The sequence below is a fragment of the Typopeltis vanoorti genome, chromosome 14 (assembly GCF_054136105.1).
Source record: "Typopeltis vanoorti isolate ZY-2024b chromosome 14, IOZ_Tvanoo_1.0, whole genome shotgun sequence".
Taxonomy (NCBI): domain Eukaryota; kingdom Metazoa; phylum Arthropoda; class Arachnida; order Uropygi; family Thelyphonidae; genus Typopeltis; species Typopeltis vanoorti.
In genome coordinates, this window is record NC_143562.1 from 98,736,988 (window position 1) to 98,753,353 (window position 16,366).

The window sequence follows — 16,366 nt, forward strand, 5'->3', positions numbered from 1 at the left end:
TTCCAGGGATGACCTCTTGTTTTCCTCCAATCTCCCACCATTTTATGAAAAATCTCTTCACTGCTAATCCTATAACAATCCCTTACCAACTTGTATGTCTATACCATATCATCCGTCTTCTTCCTATCCACTAGACTCTGCAAATTGCATTGTCTCAACTTTTCTTCATATTCAGCATTCCAGAGATCAGAAATTACTCTGGTCAATCACCTCTGGACCCCCCCCCTCTCCAATATCTCTTCATTATTTTTGAAAACCAAGTGACCAAATCTGTGTGCAGTAGTCCATATGTGGCCTAATCAAAGCCTTATACAATGGAACAAGAATCTCCTTACTTCTACAAGTCATTGTCCTCTGCATTATTTGCAGAATTTGTTGTGTTGTCCTCACAATTTTGATAATATGCCCTCTAAATTTTAGATCCTTATCCACCATCCCTCCAAGATCTCTTATTTTCTTCACCTCCAACAATATATCCCCACCATTTTTCTACAAATTAGTCCATATCAGCTCACATTTAAATATAAAATGTATTTATCTTGCTGCAGCCTATAAAATGACCCAGTTAGATTTGCCAATTAGAATGGTATGGAGAACTTTGCATAAAGTGTTGCAGTTCTACCTGTATAAACTCAACTGCAGTGAAGAGTAGCAAATGGGAGATGCCAGTGTCTGAGAAACATTTGGATTGACATTTCTGGCACATATGGAGGTGGATGAGCATTGGTCTTGGAACATCCTGTTGAGTGATGAAGCACATTTTCATGTTTATGGAACAGTCAACACTCAACAAGTTCTCCTATATTCACTAAAGTATGGATAGGATTTACAACCAAGTTCATTATTGGACGTTTTTCTTTGAAGAAACTCATCAAACTGGACCTGTGACTTGAAGAATCATGGCTGCATGTTATCGAAACATGTTGAGTAGGTCTAACTTTTTTTTTTTTACTTTTTTTTTTTTATGTGGAGTTTCCGCCAGTTCATTGCTGATTTCTATGTTTATAGTGACACAGAATACGGATATCAGTGTTATATCATTCCTGTCTTGTTGCTTCTTTATTAATGTTTCTGTTCATTTGTTATGGCAGACACTATCGTGTGCTTTATTATAATCTAAAAAACAAAGAAAAAACATTTCTGCATTGCCAGTTTCTTTCTAGTATCCTTGTGCTGTTGAAAATGCTATCTCTTTTACTTCTATTTCTTCATTTTTTTCAAATTACATGCTATCGTGATTACTCTTGATTGAAAATTTCCAACAAAAGAAAATGAATCATTCATTTTCTTTTACATTATTTTTTTTTTTATTTCTTCATGTTCTTCTTGAGTTTGTTATTTTCTTACTACCTGTTCTATTTCCTTGCATTTATTGTTAAGCCAATTTCTGAGACCTCTCTGCACGTTTTCTTGTATTACTATTGATTCCATGGAGTCAATAGATTCATTGTGGGAGGCCCATTCAATGAGCAACATTTCTATCATAATGAACTTTGAAATTATTTACACTCCATGCATCCCAGTCACCAACAACCCACACTTTAAAAATCTATTCTTCAGATCTTTCGTCCACTCTTTCTATAATTCTTTCTGTATTATTCTGGTAGAATCCCATAACTAACTTGAAGGTCTCTATTCATATCTCCTCTTTCCTCCTACCCAACAAACTCTGTAATTCACATTCCCTTAACTGCTCTGCATAACAAACACTCCAGAGTCCTGATATCATCTTAGTCATTCATCTTTGGACCCTCTCTAGCATTTCGACATCACAGTGAAAACTAGGTGACCAAATTTAAGTACAATAGCCCATGTGTGGTTGAATGCCTTATACAGAGGTACCATCACCTTCTTATTTCCAAATGTCAATGTACCTTTTTTATCATAGCAGCAATACAACATGTAGTCTTTGCTACACTTGCAATTTGCCCTTGGAACTTTTAGTTCACTGTTTACCATCACACCAATATCCCAAATCTCATCCACTTCCTGAAGTACAGCTCTACCAATATGCATGTACGTAATACAGTATGTAGCCTTATATCTGTGCACCCCAAAGTTATGGAGACTGGTCTTTAATTGGAAACGTCTCTCCTAGAACCAGTTTGTGGAGAGGTGCTATTTTGCCTTCTTTTCACTCCTTAGGAACCTTCCCCACTACAAGACTTGAATGAAATAAAGAGGGTCAAGAATGCATTTTAGCACATTCCTGACCCTCTTTAAATGTTAATAAGGCTGTGGGAATGCATGACATATCAACATGTATTTTCATCTTTAATTTTCCTAATATTTGCCTCCCTTCCTTCTACACATTTCATTGCATCATTCGTACCAGTATGATATACACTGATAAAGCGCTCATTCAATAATTTCACTATATCCTTTGCAACGGTTCACTCTGCTGTAATGACTATTCACCAGTGTCAATCTGCCGTATTTATTTTTCCTCTTGCTTGCTACAATAGCAGAAAAATTCTTTTGGATTATATTTGACTTGACTGGCCAATCTGCTCTCATATTCTGCTTTTTTTTTTTTTAAACTATGCTTGTCACTTTTCTGGCCTGCAGTTTATATTCTTCATCCATCTGTTTGCTATAGACTATCTTGTACCTTCTCCCTAACAACTTCTTTTGCCACACTGCTTGTTTAATTTCACTGTTCATCCTTCCTTCCCATACTTTATTTATTTGCTTAACTCTTATATGCCATTTTTTTAAAATGGTTTTCATGAATGAAAGGCTTCTGTAAACCTATAACGCATTTATATTACCATGAGTGGGTTAAGAATTTTTCTTTTTTATTGATTTTATATAATTTTTTGCATTTTTTTTATTTTTTAACCATATCCAGAAACCTTGCTCTAGAGACCAAACATGGAAGTTTTTCAAGCCACTTTCGCCCCCCATTAAGCACGGCAGTGGTCTCACACTGGGAAAATCCATTGTTATGTTTTGCTTATGTCAGATACTGCCTTATCATTACCCATACACTGCCAACATTTTTTCTGTACAACTCATCAACCCAATGTATCGATGCTAGTTCACTATGGGGGCTTCTCATAATCGCCCACCTTATAGTTCTGCATATATACCTTCTTGATAGCAACCTTTTCCTGTTTGACTAACTTCCAAACCCCATCTCATCAGTGTTTTTGATAACTCATTCACAACCACTTCCTGTAAGGATATCATCAAATCCAACACCCAAAAACTTCATGTTGCTTCTATCACATACTGTTAGTTAACCTGCAGAAACTCAATAAATTCACTTCCTTGTTACCATACGCTTTCTCTTCTTTCCAATCCACAATCCTTTAATTAAAATGTCCCATTAGAATCACCTTCCTTGCCCAACTAATTTGTCTAAACATTTCAAAGTCAGTGCTCTTCACATTCCCTGGCCTATAACATCATCCTATTAGATACCATATTTATTCGAATATAACTTGCACCTTTTTTTCCAAAATTAAAGCTAAAAAATCGTGGTGCGAAATATATGTGGGGATTTTCAGAATAAAGTTTTCAGGAAGAACCTGAAAATGGTTATGGCTTATCAAGAATCTCCTATTTGCTTTCACTACTTCTGGCCTCGAGAGCAGTTTCCTTGTGTCTATCGTCAAAGTCATCTACCCAAATAGCATCATATTCTTTCCGATTATTTCAAGACAAAAATTACAGACTTGAGACATGTAATGAACAATCCTTCACAAATGACTAATGAGAAGTGAAAGCAGAGTGTGAAAAGACAGCAATGATAGGCCAGTAGAGATAGAACAGCTATGATTTGCATATGATTGGTGCGACATTAACAAAAGATCACGCGACCCAATGACAAAGGCAAGCCAACAATTGTTGAGTTGAAATGCTAATTCTCTTCAACCGAATTCCATAATATCTGAAACTGCCATTACAACATTCACTATATATTTCTTACTTTTAACACTTTCATGACAGGTTGGTGTTTTGCCCATTTATTGTCCCGACGGAACTTCTCATTACCGTTTGTGTACCGCATCTCACAGGTGGGCTCAACTCACACAAAGTTTCAACCCTTTGGTTGAATTTTATTGCTGCTTGTTTGCATGCCGCTTCCACATCAAGCTGGCAAGCAGATTCACACACACATTATATGGCATGTTTCAATTCATGGTAGAATTTGATTTGAAGTTAGCCTTTGTAATCTGTCTTAATGACATCGAAAATTTCAAATGCAATCAAACAAATACTTTTTTCATGTAATTGAAAAATTGGATAATAGTTTTTAGTTAGATACTGTGTTTGCCGGTGCAACATATTGTTTTGCTTGAGTCTATACAGCATAGTTTCTGTGGGAGGGGACATGTGAGTGCCGTTTTTATCCCAGTTGTCTCTAATTGCACTATTTATTGGGAAATATATTACACAGACTGCAAATGTCTCTGTACCTTATTCAGTGATACAATAAAAGTACTTGTTTTTCTTGCATCTGCAGTATAGTGGCTGTTGGGGAGGGTGTTTTGTTTACTGTGGGGAGTGAGTTATTATCGACCAAATGTTAACATGTTTAAACTTTTTTTTGTGTGCAAGGTATATGCAAAACTTTTTTCATTTCTTTTTTCGTAAAGTAAAATCAGGGGTGCGAGTTATATTCGAATAAATGTGGTGTACGATTCTATTGATCTGAGCTTCACATTACATAGCTTCAAAATCTTCACATGTTCTACTATTTTCCACTTCCACTCTTGGACGCTACTCGGCAGTAAGGAATGATGGTGGATTCAGCAGCAGTCGCAAGTGCTGTAACGCCAAGTCCTCCGCCATTTAAGAACTCAGTTATTAGCAATATCATAAGGGACTTTATGGCATGCAGTACTTGCGGCATGTATGCGTCTCGGGAATTACATATGTGGCTTGTTAAAGAGAGTGGAGAGCATATGTGCGCAAAATGCAGGCAGTTGGAGGAAATAAGTACATTAGATATATCGATATCCGACTTTGTTGCTCCAGGAACGGGGAATGAATGTAGGAAGACAAGTAGTGTGATAGGAGAGAATGAGAAAATAATAGTTGATAGTGTGGAAGGTGTGAGTGACTGTGAAAGTTTAGGAGATGGTTTTGTTTGGGAGAGTGAATTTAGATTAAGAGTGACTGACCTGCAGAGAGAGATAGATGAGTTGAAAGAGGAGGTGGAATGTCTTGTGAATGAGAGAGCAGAAGTATGAAAGATAAGATTAGGAGAATGGAAGAGATAAATGCAAGGCGAATCAGAGTAGGAGAGAGAATTTAGGGAGTATGAGTAAGAGGTATGGGGGTGCTAGAAGAGGAGATAATGGAAACAGTAGAAGAGAGGGAATGAGAGAGAGGTATGGGAATGCTAGCAGATGGGAGGATGGAAACAGTAGTAGGAGAGACAGAATAAGAGAGGGATATGGAAGTGCTAGAAGTGGAGAAAATGGAAACAGTAGGAGAGAGGGAATGAGAGAGATGTATGGGAGTGCTAGAAGAGGAGAGAATGGAAACAGTAGAAGAGAGAGGTATGGGAATGAAAGAAGAGAAGAGAATGGAAACAATAGGAGTGAGGGAATGGTAAGAGGTATAATGTATGGCGACTCAATGATCCGTGGTGTTCAAGATAGGATGCGTGAGGAGTGTTTGCCAGGAGGAACAATAGAAAGGGTGGTTATGGCAATTAATAGAGGTGAAAGGGTGGATGAGATGATTGTGATGGTAGGAACGAATGACTTGAGTGGTAATGTAAGTCGGGAAGCGAGAGATGAGATTTTTGCTTGAGACTGTACGGAAGAAGACAGAGAGAGGAAAAATAGTGTGTGTGTGTTGCCTAGGTATGATAATGATGAGCTGAGCAGAAGAGCGGTGATATTGAATGGCATAATAGCGAGAATGTGTGACAAGAGAGGACTGGTATATGTGGATGCTTGGAGTGCGTTTGAGGAAAGAGAGGAATTGTATGCGAGAGACCGTTTACATTTGAATGAGGAAGGACGTAGGCATCTGGAGAGATTGCTGTTCTGAACGAGTCAGTGTGTCCCAGGGAGGATGATAGCAGGGGTGGCCTCTTGTGGGAATGGATACTTGGGAGAAGGGAGACGACGTCAGGTAACACTGAGCCCAGTGGAGTCGAGAAGGGATAATGCTGGGTATAGAAACAATGGCATTTATATGCTTTATACTAATGCCAGGAGTATCCAGAATAAGGGAGAGGAATTGGTGGCACAGATAGCATCAGCCTGGCCAAAAATTCTTCCGATCACTGAGACGTGGTTGACAGAAAGGGATATAACAACAGGAATAGAAGTCGCTGGGTATAGCATTTTTCATCAGGATAGGAGGGGAAAGCGTGGTGGTGGGGTACTGCTTATGATAAGTGATGACCTATGTCCTCTAAGAGTGGAGAATTTGGAAGGAAGTGAGACAAATGATTTTGAGAGCATATGGTGTGAGGTAGAGGTAGGCAAGACAGGATATTTAGTGGGATGTTGCTACAGACCCAGGAGCACAGAGGATGGGGACCAGGTGATGTTTAGACAGCTAAGTTTGGCAAGTGCAAGAAGAATGATTGTTATGGGAGATTTTAACTTCAGTAGTATAAATTGGAGAGAGGAAGATGCATGTAGCAATAGGGGAATGGAATTTCTAGAATTCTTGAGGAACAAATGTCTTAGGCAGCATGTAACAGAGGGAACAAGAGGTTCAAAAGTTTTGGATTTGGTTATAGCATCAGAAGAGTTGATAATAACTGAGTTGACGTCTCTCCCACCAGTTGGAGAGAGTGACCATATGGTGTTGACTTGGAAAATGAATGGACATGCAGGAGTATCAAAGAGACGGGAACTTATGTGGAATTATAAGGCAGGTGATTATAATGGCCTTGGACGGTTTCATGGGGGGAGGAATTGGAAGGCCGGGATATCACTAGTGCGTGGGAAATTGTGAAAGAATATTTGTTATCAGCAGTGGTAAGTTGTATACCACTAGTGAAGAAGAGGACGCAATTTGGAGTAAAGTGGATGACAAACAATATTAAACAGGAATTGCATGTGAAAAAGAGGCTATGGAAGAGATATAAGGAGACAGGTGAAGAGATGCATGAGGAATATAAGACACAGGCCAGAAGAGTGACGAGTGGTGGTAAGGAAAGCGAAACTGGAATATGAGAGGAGATTGGCCCTAAGATCCAAAAAAAATCCTAGGGAATTTTTTAGCTATGTGGCCAGTAGGAGGAGAAATGACTGTGGAAGAATGATATTGTGAGATAAAAATGGGAATAGAGTGACTGATGCAGAGGGTGAAGACTTTATTGGAGTATTTCATCCTAGAGGAGTCAGTTTTAATGCTAGAGGGATAGGACTGGTTCAAGGTCTGGAGGTACATAAGGAGAGTGTGTTTCAGATACTGAGTACTCTGGATGTCAGTAAAGCTGTGGGACTGGATGGTATTTCACCACGAGTTTTGAGAGAATGTGCTAGGGAATTGACAGTGCCTTTAACGTGGAATTTCAATGAAAGTCTGGCTTTGGCAAAGGTGCCCAGGGAATGGAAGGAAGGTAAGATAGTGCCATTGCATAAGGGTGGTAACAGACTGGAAGTGTCTAATTATAGGCCAGTCTGTGTGTCATCAGTAGTTGTTAAGATCTTGGAGAAAGTAGTGAGGGACCGTATACAGCATTGGGCAGATGAGGGTAATGTTATCTGTGAGAATCAACATGGATTTGTGAAAGGACGCTCTTGTTTTAGCAATATGCTAGCCTTTTATAATAAAGTTACAAGAACATTAGATGAGGGAAAGGCATATACTGCAATTTTCTTAGACTTGGCGAAGGCATTTGACAGGGTGCCACATAATAAGCTGATATTTAAGTTGCAGCACATGGGTCTGGATGTCAGATTGGTCAACTGGATTCAGGATTGGCTGTCTGATAGGTATCAGAGAGTTGTGTATGGTGGAGCAGTTTCCAGAAGTTTGACAGGGTGCCACATAATAAGCTGATATTTAAGTTGCAGCACATGGGTCTGGATGTCAGATTGGTCAACTGGATTCAGGATTGGCTGTCTGATAGGTATCAGAGAGTTGTGTATGGTGGAGCAGTTTCCAGAAGGCAGAGGGTTACAAGTGGGGTCCCACAGGGTTCAGTACTAGGACCTATATTGTTTAACCTTTATATCAATGACATAGCCAGTGGATTGCAGGGGGATATTCAGTTGTTTGCGGATGATGCGAAGCTGGGAAGGATTATTAGTAATAGTACAGATGTGGTAGCCCTGCAAGAGGATTTAAATAAGCTAGATAGATGGGCAAATGAATGGGGGTTGTCAATTTAGTGCAGCAAAATGTAAAGGTCTTGAGGTTTGGGAAACATCGATGGAATGCTGCTTACTCTATGGAAGGAGTTATACTGGAGGAAGTAGGGGAGACAAGAGATCTGGGGTTGATGATTGATAGAAACCTGAAGTTTAGGGGACACATTGCAAAGGTGGTGAAGGTAACACAGAGGATTGCTGCTATTATGAGAAGGACACTGACCTGCAGAGATAAGAGGGTTATCATTCCGTTGTATAAGTCTCTGATCAGACCATACTTGGACTATTGTTCTCAGATTTGGTCCCCAGGATTTGAAGGGAATAAATTAACTGTGGAAAGGATACAAAGACAGATGACAAAGATGGTTTCAGGACTGTACAAGGATAGTTATGAGGATAGGCTCAGAGAATGTGGACTGCAGAGTTTGGTGGATAGAAGAAGGAGAGGTGATATGATTGAGACTTTTAAACTGTTGAGAGGTGGTTACAGGGTTGACACTGGGGAGTTCTTTCGCTTGGTTGAATAGTGGGAAGGAGTGATGACAAGAGGCCATCCCTGGAAGTTACGAAAGGAAACTGTGAGCAAGAGGGTAAGGAGTGGTTTCTTTGTGAGGAGGGTGGTTGAGCCATGGAATGCATTGCCTGATGGAGTGGTGGGAGCGAGAACGGTCAGTGAGTTTAAAGAGTGGTATGATAGACTTTGTGTTTCTTGGGGGGGGGGGACCTCCCCTCGATGAGTCTTGACAGACTTTATATTCTTAGGAAGGACCTCCCTCAATGAGTCTTGACTCCTTGGAGGCCTGAATAATAATAATAATAATAATTTATCTGCTATTGTTAGCAGTAACCCCCCCCCCTCTTCTCTTCAGCTTCCTATCCTTTTGGAAAATTCTACAGAAAATTATTGTATATACTACCATTTCTTGTCCTGACAGTATAGCATCATCAGACAACCAAGTTTCACTTACACCAATTATCTTTAGGCATACTGACTTGATCAATACTACAAACTCAGCCTTTTTATTTCTGATACTTCTCCTTACATTTGTATACAGACATAACAATTCCTCACTCTTTGAGGCCCTCCCACTAACACCACACTCTGTACTCCCTCTTTTATAGTACTCTCTCTCTCTCTCTTTGATCTGATCCAACCCCATGTTCCCGATCCTGACTCTGATTTTTCGTATCCTTGTAATGCCCACCTTTTTTTCACTGCATCACTCTGCCCTGCCATAAAAATTGGAATAGAGTGACTGATGCAGAGGACATAGTGGAATTGTTCAATGAACACTTTATTGGAGTTTTTCATCCTAGAGGAGTCAGTTTTAATGCTAGAGGGATAGGGCAGGTTCGAGGTTTAGAGGTACAGGAGGAGAGTGTGTTTCAGATACTGAGTACGCTGGATGTCAGTAAAGCTTTGGGACTGGATGGTATTTCACCATGAATTTTGAGAAGGTAATGTTATCTGTGAGAGTCAACATGGATTTGTGAAGGGGCGCTCTTGTTTTAGCAATACGCTAGTCTTTTATGATAAAGTTACAAGAGCATTAGATGAGGGAAAGGCATATACTGCCATTTTCTTGCATTTAGCGAAGGCATTTGACAGGGTGCAACATGATAAGCTGATATGTAAGTTGCAGCACATGGGTTTGGATGTCAGGTTGGTCAACTGGATTCAGGATTGGCTGTCTGATAGGTATCAGAGAGTTGTGTATGGTGGAGCAGTTTCAAGGAGGCAGAGGGTTACAAGTGGGGTCCCACAGGGCTCAGTACTAGGACCTATATTGTTTAACCTTTATATCAATGACATTGCAAGGGGATATTCAGTTGTTTGCCGATGATGTGAAGCTGGGAAGGATTATTAGTAATAGTGCAGATGTGGTAGCCCTGCAAGAGGATTTGAATAAGCTAGATAGATGGGCAAATGAATGGGGGTTGTCAGTTTAGTGCAGCAAAATGTAAAGGTCTTGAGGTTTGGGAAACATCGATGGAATGCTGCTTACTCTATCGGAGGAGTTATACTGGAGTAAGTATGGGAGACAAGAGATCTGGGTTGATGATTGATAGAAACCTGAAATTTAGGGGACATATTGCAAAGGTGGTGAAGGTAACACAGAGGATTGCCAATTATGAGAAGGACACTGACCTGCCGAGATAAAAGGGTTATCATTCCGTTGTATAAGTCTCTGATCAGACCACACTTAGACTATTGTTCTCAGATTTGGTACCCAGGATTTGAAGGGGATAAATTAACTGTGGAAAGGGTACAAAGACAGATGACAAAGATGGTTTCAGGACTGTACAATTTTGGTTATGAGGATCAGCTGAGGGAATGTGGACTGCAGAGTTTGGTGGATAGAAGAAGGAGAGGTGATATGATTGAGACTTTTAAACTGTTGAGAGGTGGTTACAGGATTGACACTGGGAAATTCTTTCGCTTGGTTGAACAGCTGGAAGGAGTGATGACGAGGCCATCCCTGGAAGTTATGAAAGGAAACTGTGAGCAAGAGGGTAAGGAGTGGTTTCTTTGCATGGAGGGTGGTTGAACCGTGGAATGCATTGCCTGATGGAGTGGTGAGAGCGAGAATGCTCAATGAGTTTAAGGAGTGGTATGATAGATTTGTCAAGACTCATCGAGGGGAGGTCCCCCCCTCGATGAGTCTTGACAGACTTTATGTTCTTAGGAAGAACCTCCCACGATGAGTCTTTTGACTCCATTGAGGCCTGAATAACAATAATAATAATAATAATAATTGCTTCCTCACCTTTGTATCCATCTTTTTCCTGCCATTCCACAACCTGCTTCAAAACCTCTCTGACTGTTAGCGATACTAATTTTGTATGAACCCTGTGTACTCTTAGTAAACAACATTTGTTTCAAATGTCCAATTCCAAATTCATTCAAATGCAGTCTATCAGCTTTGAACCATTCTAACCTCTCTTTAAATTCACTCCATACATCACAAATTGAACATTGTTTTCCTGACACAATTCAGCCATCTTATCATTCCGTATCATTGATCTCCTCTTCAGTTCACTATTATCATATCTGGGAACAAACTAACCGCTTTCCCAATGATACTATTATCCTTCACCTCCTGCAATAACTTCTTGAAATCACTTTTCACATTCTTTGTCTCACTCTCCAAGTCGTTTGTACCCACCTCTACTGCTACTAATTCTGACACCTCATCCTTCCTTCCTTCCTTATATGCAAAGCATTCAATATTCGTTTCATTGCACTGCCTGGAAAACATTTCTTATGCACCTTATTATTTATTAACACTTTTAATGACTGAATCACCATATAAGCCATCCTATAATCTTTAGATACTTGCTTCTTCATATTAACCTCCTTCTCATTGACATCAATTAGTCTCTTCTTTGAACATTCAATTTCCTCCTACATACATCACTTTTCCTCCTTCATACACCCCAATACAGACCAAGAAGGAAGTAGCCCACACTCACAAAGAGAAAGCAGAAGCTCTAATAGACAACTTGGAAACATAATGTAAGCCATAAATGCCCCTGTAGCGCAATTGGAAGAACGACGGTAAGTTGTGCCCTTCTATTGGAAAAGGCTTTAGTTTGATTCTTGTCATGACAGGGGGAATCTTTATATGGATGTTTTCAATCGAAGGTGAGTTAGTCGATCTCATATGGAGGTAGCAGGGTTTTTTCTCCTAGAAACTCGGGTTGTTCATCCCGCATACAGACAAATCGGCCCTTCAGAACACATGCAATTTACAGACAAAAAAATACTAGCTGTGGTGGTTAGGCTAGTAGATGGCGCTGATGTTGATGATTGGTGGTAGAGGTTTGGTGTAGTGGTGGAGACGGAGAGTTGTACAATAGGTGTCCTCCTGCAATGAGTCTTTGAACTCCTTGGAGGTGTCACGAATAATAATAATAATAATAATAATAATACATTTCACTTGACTCTTCATTTTCATTAATTTTTGCCTATGCTCTTCCCTGTCACCTCTATTACTGTCATCACCAGCACTTTCATCCATTTTCTGATTACATCTGCTGACACCATTCTCATTTTTGGAACACCCTAACATTTCATCACATATCTTACACACTGTAATACATTCCTTCTTCTCATTTAACCTAATACTCCATAAATCTTTAACATTTTTGGATGCATAAATGTAACAATTGTTACAGCTTATCCTTGGTGAAAAGCCAAAGGAAAAACTCAATCTCCGAGATGAAACCTTCTGCATTCTTAGTGTATGTTTCTTTACTACTGCTATTTTTGTAACATTAACCAGCATGGTAATCAAAACAAAAACCAAAGTGTGCACTTTTAAAATCACACAAAAGCACTATTATAAAAATCTACAGCTGGCCTGGTTGGACCAGTCAAAATACTTGAGATATAAGAAGCTGCAAGCTTGAATCCCACCAAGGGCATGGATGTTTGTTATTGTCCTACAAACCAATTACCATATTATTATTATTATTATTAACATTTGATCTCCATGGAGTCGGAGACTCATCACGGGGAGGTACACACACTATTGCCCACAATGCTCATCCAACCATGCTTTAAACTGATTGAATGTGTCTAAACCCACAACACACTCACCAACCACTCTTCATGCAAAGAAACTACTACTCCTCACTCCTCTGCTCACACCCTCCTTATAACAACCCCTGACTAGCTTACATGTCTCAATCATCATTCTCCCCCCCCCACTTCCTCCTATTCACGAGGCTTTGCAACTTACATTCTCTCAATCTGTCCTCATACTCCACATTCCAAACCACTGACCACCTTTGTAATCTTCTCTGGACCCTTTCCAACATATCCTCGTCACCATGAAAACCCGGCAACCAAATCAGTACACAATAATTCATATGAGGCCTGATCAAGGCCTTATACAATGGCATCATAAACTCTCTATTTCTACATGTCAGAGTCCTCCACATCATTGCCATTATCCGATGTGACATCTTCATGACTTGTGCAGTGTAGCCCATGAATTTCAGATCCTTGTCAACCATCACTCCTAGATCTCTCTCATCTCATCTACTTCCTTTAAAGTTTCCCCACCAAATGTATACTTTGCACCCCATCGTTGCTTACCAAATCTCAAAACCTTACACTTTGCAACATTGAACTGACAGTTCCACTTACTTGCCCATTCCTGGAATCTATTAAAGTCCTCTTGTAAGGCCATAACATTTCCTTAACTCTGCATTGATCTCCCAAGTTTTGTATCATCTGCAAACAGCTGCATATCACTAGTTAAACCCATCCCAATATCATGAATATACAAAATGAACAACCATCATCCCAAAATCGACCCTTGCGCCACACTACTTGTGACCCTTCTCTTTTGGGATACTACACCTCATATACAACTTTTGAATACCTATCTGACAGCCAGTCACTGATCCAAGTCAGAAGTCTATTAGCCAACTCCATCTGTTTCAACTTATTTAAGAGCTTGTCCTGTGGCAATCTATCAAAAACCTTTGCAAATATCTTAGTACACCACTGTATATGCATGTCTCCTATCCAAGGAATTTGTCACCTTGTTATTGTACACATGATCTCTCCTTAACAAACCCATGCTGATAATCACAGAGAATACTACTATTTTCAACACATTTCTGTATCCAACCTCTCACCAATCTCTCCAGTACCTTCACCACACTCCAGCTATACAGACCGGCCTATAATTTGAAGCTACAGCCTTGTCACCAGCTTTATGCAGTGGAACAATTTTACCCTCCTTCTGCTTCCTTGGAACCTATGCTGTTGCAAGACGTTTATTAACCATTTATGCCAATGCGACTGCCAATTCCCTGGAACATAGAGCATGCTGCCTGAGATAGTTATCTCTCAAAAACTCGAGAAATTCGTTTTCTTTATTCTCAAATGCTATCTCTTCATTCCAGTCTGTAACGACATAATTAAAATCACCCATTATAATTAGCTTTACTTTGTTCACTAATCCAAGTTGTTTATACATTTCTTCACCATCGCTCTCTACATTCCCAGGCCTATAGCAACATCCAACTAAATATGTCTTCCTCTCAACCTCCACGTTACACCATACTGCCTCATAACTATTGCCACTATTTCTCCCTTTCATGTCTACCTTATATAGACTTACTTTCCCAGCTGTCCTCAGCAGAACTCTCCCTCCCTTCTTGCCCTTTCTATCCTCATGAAAAATACTGTATCCTTCTATTTCTATTCCTGTTATGAAATCGTCTTCATTTAATCATGTTTCACTTATTCCAATGATTTTGGGGGCAAATAAACTCAATCACTGAAACCATTTCATCCCCCTTATTTCTGATACTTCTGGCATTTGTAAACAAATACAGCAGTTCATTTTTAGGTCTATAGCTAGTCCTATCCAAGCCATGTGTTGGTTGTGATTTCCCTACTACACCTGCCCAATCACCTTGATCACTCTTTACCACATATATCTGTTCAGTATCAACTTCTCCACCCACATTGCAATACTCCATCTTCATACACACATATGTACTGCTGTGACCTGTGTCTCTGTGGCTCAGTATGACCTTTGATGCCTTTGCACCATAAAAATCAAAATCAAATTAAATTAAAATTTATACATTATAATTAAGCAATTAAAAAAAAGACACTTTTCTTAATACTGGTCAAATATGCCACTACCTCTTCTCTTAACACTAGTGACACCAAAATAAATAAATAAAATGCTGTGCCTGCTAGGGCACATATTTTGAATATTCTGCATATTTTGTTTAAAGATTTATATTCTGGTTTGTTTTTTGCTGAAGATTTTATTATACTTTCATTTATCTTAATTTTCTTCTATTTTGAGTCTTTTTGGAGGATATTATTATTATTATTATTATTATTATTATTACATTACACCTCCGAGGAGTATAAGGACTCATTGTAGGAGGGCACACCACTCCACTACACAACACACTGTCTCCTCTACTTAATCCTCCATCTACACAGTGACACTACTACCGCATCTGCCCACCTTCACCACCAACAGTATTTTTGTATGTAAATTGTGTGTATTCTCATGGCTGATTTGCCTATATGTGGATGAAAAATCCAAGTTTCCAGGGAGAAAAAAACCCTGCTCTATCTATATGAGATCAGCTAACTCACCTTAAATTGACAAAGCCCATATAAAGATTCCTCTTGTCATGATGAGAATTATCATTATTATTATTATTATTATTATTATTATTACATGACACATCCAGGGAGTCCAAGGACTCATTGCAGAAGGGTACTCTACTCTGCTTTGCTAAATGCATCTCACCCTCTCCACTACTACTTAATTCTCCTACTACAACACTACTACCATCAACATCATCTGCCACCCATCATCACCAACAACGGTATTTTTTTGACTGTAAATTACGTGTGTTCTGAAGGCCAGTTCTGTATGTGGGATGAAAAACCCGAGTTTCTGGGAGAAAAAAACCTGTTACCTGTGTATAAGATGGCTAACTCACTTTCAGTTGAAAATTAAATTCAGTTCTTTTCCAGTCGAAGGGCCTAATATTCTGCCATTCTTCCAGTTGCATTACAGAGGCAGATATCATCACAGGCAGCATCTTTAACAATCTTCCTGGAAATTTTCATTATTTTTCTATCTTGAATTTGTTATCAGTTTTCATTTCATGTTCTAAATACAAACTTCTGAGGTGTTAAAAATGACTTATAATTTCTGTTTCATGCTAATCAGAGTCATTCTTTTAGTAACTGAAATCCATATCAGGTTCAAATCATTATTCTTCGAATTCTCTTCTATGTCTACATACTGCAACTACTTCCATCAATATAGTATGCCTCACACCTCTGAATTCCACAGTGCAAGATATTTAATCAGACTTCATTGTATTGACATTCCCATGCTACTTACATTGCCAGTGAATTCATATATGAAGGGCACCACATCAGCAACACTTCTGATAATACTTTTACCAATTTTTGTATGATAATCAAGCAACTGAAAATCTGTCCCCAACTAAATATTTTCCTTCATCCCAAAAAAATGTAAATTGTTTGAATATTTGTGATTGGT

The 16,366-nt window shown here is 39.2% G+C and overlaps 1 protein-coding gene across 2 annotated transcripts in view; it reads left to right on the forward strand.

The window, feature by feature from the left end:
• LOC150099795 (alpha-2-macroglobulin-like protein 1) overlaps positions 1-16,366 on the forward strand; it is a 1,007,775-nt gene that overhangs the window by 973,871 nt on the left and 17,538 nt on the right. The window lies entirely within an intron of this gene.